The sequence below is a fragment of the Malania oleifera genome, chromosome 3 (genome assembly GCF_029873635.1).
Source record: "Malania oleifera isolate guangnan ecotype guangnan chromosome 3, ASM2987363v1, whole genome shotgun sequence".
NCBI lineage: Eukaryota > Viridiplantae > Streptophyta > Magnoliopsida > Santalales > Ximeniaceae > Malania > Malania oleifera.
This window is the reverse complement of record NC_080419.1, coordinates 110,423,389-110,431,040: the sequence shown is the minus strand read 5'-3', so window position 1 is coordinate 110,431,040 and position 7,652 is coordinate 110,423,389.

Sequence of the window (7,652 nt, the reverse complement as noted above, 5' to 3'; positions counted from 1 at the left end):
AATGATAGCAAAATAATAATAATAGTAATAACAAATAAATAAATAAATAAATAAATAAATAATATAAAAATAATAATAATGATAGTAAAATAATAATAATAAATACTAAAAATGTTAAAAATAATAATAACAAAAATAAATAATGATAATAATAATAATAATAATAATAACAGGATAAATAAATAATAGTAATAATAATAATGATAATAAAGGTAAAAATACTAATAATAATAATAAATAAATAATAAATAATAATAATAATAATAGTAATAATATTATTCCTAAAGATAAAAGTACTAATAATAATAATAATAATTAAAAATAATATTAATAATAATGAAAATAATAATAATAATAATAAGACTAATTAATAATAATAATAATAATAATAATATGGATAAATGAAATAATAAAAATACTACTAATAATAATAAAATAATAATAATAATAATAATAATAATAATAATAATAATAATAATATTGGGCCAGGGTAAAAATGGGGTGTCTACACATATCATATACATTATTTTTCAAAAGTTGAAAATATGTTTTGGAGAAAAGCACTCTTACTCTACTAAGTATATTTCATATCATTAGAAAGTGCATTTATTTGAACTTAAACGTGTACATCTTAGCTTATATTTTCAAAAGCATTGTTTTGTAAAAAAATAATTTTAATGTATAGGTTGGGTTCATCCCGGTCTCAGCCCTGTAAGTGAGATCGGTTCGGTTCAGTCCGAAAATTGAACTCGGGAGTTTCAGCCCCATAAGTGAGACCGAATCGGTTCAGTCTGAAAATTAAACTGGGGAGTCTTAACCCCATAAGTGAGACCGAATCGGTTCAGTCTGAAAATTAAACTAGGGAGTCTCAACCCCATAAGTGAGACCGATTCGATTCAGCCCGAAAATTGAACTAGGATTTTCCTCACCCCATAAGGAGAGAATGTAAACTGCTTCTGCTCCGCCTATTTAAGTGAGTAAGGATAGTGTAATTCTTGGAGGGTATGCACAAGGTAAGGACATAGACTGGTTTGACCGAACTTCGATAATAAATATTTTGTGTCGCTCTCTCCCTATCTTATTTAAATTACTGCACTTTAAATTCAGTATGTGTAAGCCTATTTATTTACTTTTATATTATTTGCATGCATACCTTTATTTTAAATGAGATATGATGCACAAGTGTATGTCTGCACTCACAGTTCAATTATTTTATATATACGACATTATGAATGAGATATGATTGGTGGTGAATCGGAAAAATGCTTAATTAATCGAAAAGTTTTAAAACTCAATTCACCCCTCTCTTGGGATCATATCATTTCCAGCATAAAGATGATTAGCCATATCTAGTTCCTGAATAACTAAACTATTGAATTTCTATAACTCCAAAATTTTTTGTATTCCTCTTTTATTTCATTTACAACAGAGGGTATTATTGGATTTTATCATTTTTTAAGAAAACGTTATATGTAAAATAATATAAAGTGTTGTACATAGATAGTTATGCCCTACAAATTATGACAAACTCCGAAACTAAATGACAAAAAGAAATTAAGGTCCTTTTGGCTATGAAATTTTTTTTATTTTTTAAAGAATTACAAAATGCTAAATCTTTTTTAAGTTTTCAATCTTTTTATGAAAAATAATCAAGGATATGTTTGGTTGCAATTACAAAATCACATATTGTTTTTAATTTTACAAAAACTAAACAAGAAAGCACAAAAAGAAAAAGAAAAAAAAAAAACTAGAACATAATAAAAAGATATTTTCCAACTTCCCCATACAAATTTAGAGGATTGTAAAATAATATTATATTTTTGTAATTATTTAAAATTTTGAGAATGAAAAATAAAACTATTTTTCACGTGTGAATATTGTCAAAAAAATTTCTACTATTTTTTATTTTTTTATTCAAATATCGCAAAATTAAAAAACACCTCATTTTTTTCATAATTTTTTGAAAAATTAAAAATGAAAATGAAAACTATTTTCGACAAGAAAACAAAGTCTCACCTTATATTTGGTGAGATCTTAGATTTGAAATTGTATTCGACTTGAATAAAATGTAGTGTAACATTGTATTAAAATTTATTCAAATCCAAATTCAAGATCCGAAATGCATACTCTCAAACATTACCTAAGTATCCCATAATTAGCAACCTCTACTAAAGTTTGATAAAAAATAAAAATAAAAAATAAAAGAATTTTTTTTATGTTTCAAAAATTTCGTTAAACATTTAATTTCTGAAATGCTTAAATACGTCACTAGACTTGATTATGAATTAACAGATGCGTCAAATATTAAATATGTATTGAAAGTTTGTAAAATTTTTAAGATCTTAGAAAATATTTGCTCCTTTTTAAATTAGCAAATCTCAAAGTAGATTGATAAAATTTTTGAACCTTCAAAGAAATCTCTGAATTAAACCTCTGGAAAGTCGGTCACTCTTTCTCTTTCTTCATTAAAACAAGTTCTTTTATTACAGAGTTCTTTTATTATGAGGATAAGAATTCTTTTATTATATTCAGTAATGAAGAGCTCTTTTATTGTAGTGTTTAGTAAGTTTGGTTTACTGTATGCGATAATGACAAATTGCAAGAGGGTCACTGCAATTTGTGCACATTTTTTCCCCCTATATCATTACATTGGATGAAACTGAGGTGAAGGAATTGGCGTTGCAGCATGGGCTATGCTGGCCCAAATGCTAGGAGGTAGATGATTAATTTGATTTTTTTTTTGCACAAACTGTTGTATATTACCGTGTCGAACCTTGACCGAACCGAGAACGTCGTAGTCTACCTACAGTTACCATAAAGTGCTAACGTCCTAGTGAATCACATATGGTTATGAATGTTCCGAAGCATGGGATATTTTCGGAATGCCTATAAAATGTAGTAATTTTAGATTTTAATTCAATATTTTTCACATAATATGATTTTTTTTTTCAGCTACAAGTGGGGATCAACGCATTCTAACTATATTTTTATCATTATTAATCTATTTCTCAACCAAAAAAACAAAAAATCCTCTTCTATGTTTAGAAATACTTAAGCATCCTCTCCAAAGTATACAAGTCCTCTTTCACTTTTTTTCACCAATATGTGTATCTATATAATAGAGCATGTATTGTCTTGCAGTCTAACTCTCATTTCATGAACTAGAACGTTCCACGTTTTGGACAATATTCCCAACCTAATCTAGCTCATCTAATTTGTCTCAAGTAAAAAAAAGAAAAAACCACCAAGAACATATGAGATGAAGCCCAATCATGCCTTATTGGGTTATAAGGAACTTTGCATTTTTGTTTTCAAACAATAAGGTAGTCATAGCATATGGAGTTGACTACAAATTTTGGAATTTGAGAGACTACTAGTATTAAGGCGGGGCAGCCGTCATTGAGCCAACACCCCTAGCAGTGAAGGAACCCTTTTTTTTTTTTTGATATCGCATGGGTGTCCTCAGCCGGCATCTACCAGATTACCCTGGGATGCAACACAGCCAAGACTAATCCCGCGCCCCGTGATTCTGGCCCCACATCACCACGAGGATGTAAATTCAGGAGCCCAGGGAAAGGAACCCTTTTGACCATACAGGATGAAGTGATGACTACAGTTCATAATGAGTTGGTTTTAGATAGGTTGCATCCAGTCTCTGAATAGATCACTTGACTAGGGTTTCAAAATGGGTTACCATTTGAGCCCTCTCTTTCACTAACCAAACTTAAAATTTTATACACAAAATCTTGAGGTGGTAGAACATAATTTATTAGCAGGGCCGGCTCTTCACAATATGGGGGCCCTAGGCGAGATTTAATCGGGAACTCTTAATATATTGTTTAATATATTTTTTTCTTTCTTCATCTTTCATATCCGGATTCATATTTTCTCGTTGACATAATTAAATTTCAAAATTAATACTAACTATAAATTGACAAATTATGTAAACAAATAAAAATATATTTAATAAATCTATAGAAATAATATATTGAAATAATATAACCTGATTATTATTATTATTGCAAATCGATCGGCGAGCGAGGTTTTAGAGATATTAGATTCTTGCCGGATACAACACTCTAATCTCAAAGTTTCCAAAATCTAAGGAAAAATAGAAAAAAAAAAAAATTCAGAGTGAAAATAATAGAAAAATAATGCACAAACATCGAAATCAAAATTAGTGTTGATGAAAATTACAGAGAATCGGAAGCTCGAAAATGATGAACACAAGAGCCGAATCAAAAATCATAGAGAGACCGAGAGATGAGAGTAATACATAATTAAAAATATAATAAAGTTGTTAGTTGGAAAGTCATTGATATTTTAAAAAAAAAAGAATTAAATTGCATTTATTTTTCATTTTAAAATACAATTTTATTTACTTATTAGTTGGGAAGTCAATGTATGGGAAGAGAGCATAATAAATAATATTAACATTATTTAATTAAAAAAAATTTTGAGGCCTCAAAAATATATTATTATATTAAAAAAAAATTTGAGGCCCTAGGCAAGCACCTCAGCCGCCTAAAGGAAGAGTCGGCCCTGTTTATTAGTCTATAAACTTAATAGTAGTTAAACTTGATTACTTGAAAAATACAACTAAACCAATTTCATCAGCTTGTTGGTTCGAAAAATTTCTAAGGATTTATCAAAACATGAACTTAAAAATCTCTAGAAGTCCACACTTAATCCTATATGGTAGGTACTTGAAATTCTTCAAAAATTTATTATTGGCACAAAACATGAGAATGCTTTATTATTATTGCCATATTTTATTTTCAAGTAATTTATATTTACCTAACAAAATTGTGTGAGCTACAAGAAAATATTATTGGTGATGGGTTAAAATCAAGAGTAAGGACGCATTGGCATATACGCCATTTGTCACACTAAGAAAAACCACAAATTATAGTTTGTTATAAAAAAATGCAAGAAAATAAATAGAGATGAGAAAAAAATTTACGTGGTTCGGCTATGCCTACTCTATGGACGGATGGGATCAAAAACTTCACTATTTCGGGAGAAATTATAAGATGATTTGGAACCAACCTTATGCAAAATATCTTCGGCCTTGTATAAGATATCTATCTTTTCTTTATCTCTCCTCTTCTTTCTATATAACCTACTTACTTCAAGCATGCAAGTGTGTATACAAGCATGCAATGTGTGTATTCCAAATGTGAGGGGGAGGATGCCCTTTTATAAGGCAATATGGATAACAAAGAATTAATTGTGGTGGAAAAACCGCAGTAGTGGAAGATGAAAGAGTGGAAGATAAGGGGTGACATATATATTTTTCATAACACTCCCCCTTTTATGTCACCCATATATTAACTCCTTTTGCTAAGATCTTTAAAATGTCCCATTCCGATGAGATGAACCAATTTCTTAAATATTGTAATATGAAAAGTTTTGGTGAACAAATCTATTAGATTACCACTTGATCGAATCTACTGAACATCTATATTTCTATTTTTTTGGAGTTCATGTGTATAGAAGAATTTTGGAGAGATATGCTTTGTTTTGTTACCCTTTATGTATCCTCCTCTTAGTTGAACTATATATATAACATTATCTTCATATAAAACTATTGGAATAACCTTGATTAATTGAATACCACAATTTGCTTGGATATAAGAAATCATTGATCTAAGCCACATGCATTCTCTACTAGCTCCATGGATAACTAGTATTTCAGAATGATTGGAAGATGTTGATGTAATCATCTACTTTACTGATTTCCAAGATATAGTAGTTTTTTGTAAAGAAATACATATCCACTTTGAGAATTAGCATTGTGAGGATCAGATAGATATACAACATCTGCATATCCTACTAGTTGAGATTTGGAATCAAATGAGTAGAATAGACCCAAATTAGATGTACCTCTCAAATAGCGTATAATGTGCTTAATTCCATTACAATTTCATCAAGTAGGAGCAGAGCTATATCTTATTAGTAAATTTACAGAAAATGCAATTTCAGGTCTTGTACAATCAACCAGATACATTAGAGAGCTGATAGCACTTAAATATGGCATTTCAAGATCAAGTAATTCCTCCCCCCTCATCATGAGGTCGAAATGGATCCTTCTTAACATCAAGTGATCACACCATCATTGAAAATCCCAAAGGATGAACTTTGTCCATATAGAATTGCCTTAATATCTTTTTGGTATATTTAGATTGATAAACAAGAATTCTGTCATTTACATGTTCAATCTTTCCAAAATCTTTCATCTCAAATTCTGTCATTAAATAATTAGCAGCTTTAGTGAGCTCTTCAAGAGTCCCAACTAAATTTAAATCATCAACATAAACAACAATTATAGCAAATTTGGATTTTGATATTTTAATAAAAACGCATGGACAAATTGGATCATTTATGAATCCTTCTTTCATAAGGTACTCACTTGATCGATTGTACCACATGCGTTTAGATTTTCTTTAATTCATATAAAGAATGTTTAAGTTTAATTGAATATAATTTTTTTGGTTTTCCTTTAGGCAATTTAAATCCTTCAAGTATTTCCACATAAATGTCATTATCCAACAATCCATATAGGTATGTTGTTACTACGTCCATAAGATGCATGCTTGGTCGTTCGGCGACTACTAGCCCAATTAAGAATCTGAAAGTGATTTCATCCATTACGAGAGAATATGTCTCCTTGTAATTAATTACTGGTTTATGTGAGAAACCTTGTGCCACAAGTCTTGCTTTATATCGAGTAATTTCATTATTTTCATTTCACTTGCGTACAAATACCCATTTGTATCTAACGGGTTGGACATCTTCTGGTGTTTGGACTATAGGTCCAAACACTTCTCTTTTTGATAGAGAGTTTAATTTTGATGTGATAGTCGATTTCCATTTTGGCCAATTACTTCTATATCAACATTCATTAACACATTTAGGTTCGGGATCCTCATTACTTCTGGTAATGTCAATAGCTACTCTATATGCAAATGTGTTGTTGACAACAACTTTATTTCTGTTCTATATTTCTCCTGTATAATGAATTGAGATCTCATTATTATTTCTAGGTATCTGTCCTTTTTCAAAGGATGTCTCTTTAGGAGTTTTCTCATCAGGAGATTCCTCTTCAGGAGCTTCCTTAATAGGGATTTCATTTTTAGGAGAAACAGACCAATTTGTGAATGTTGAATGAATTATGCACCTCTGTAACCTTTTCTGGAGTGTTTACAGATTTCAATTTTCTCATTATAAGAGTTTTATCTTTTGCACCAACAGGCGTTCCACGCTTAACTTGTGATTTAGGTTCATTAGCCAGTTGTTGTCCTTCAGAGACATCAATACATGCTAGAATATTTGCAACAGGTATGTGATTTTTTAATATGACCTTGGTATCTAAAAAAGAATATGGTAATTGATTTGCAAAGCCTTGCAAATGTATAATCTTCTAAGCTTTAAGTTCACTTTTATTTGTGTGAGAATTTAAATAAGATAAACTCAATACATTCCATGTGATTTCATGTTGTGCTTCAAGCACTGATTTTGCTACCCCTAATGTAAGGAATATTGTTTCATCAAAATGATAATTTTGAAACCGTGCTTTAAACAAATAAGGTGTTAAAGGTTTAAGATATTTAATAATAGAAGGGGAATCAAAACCAATATAGATACCAAAC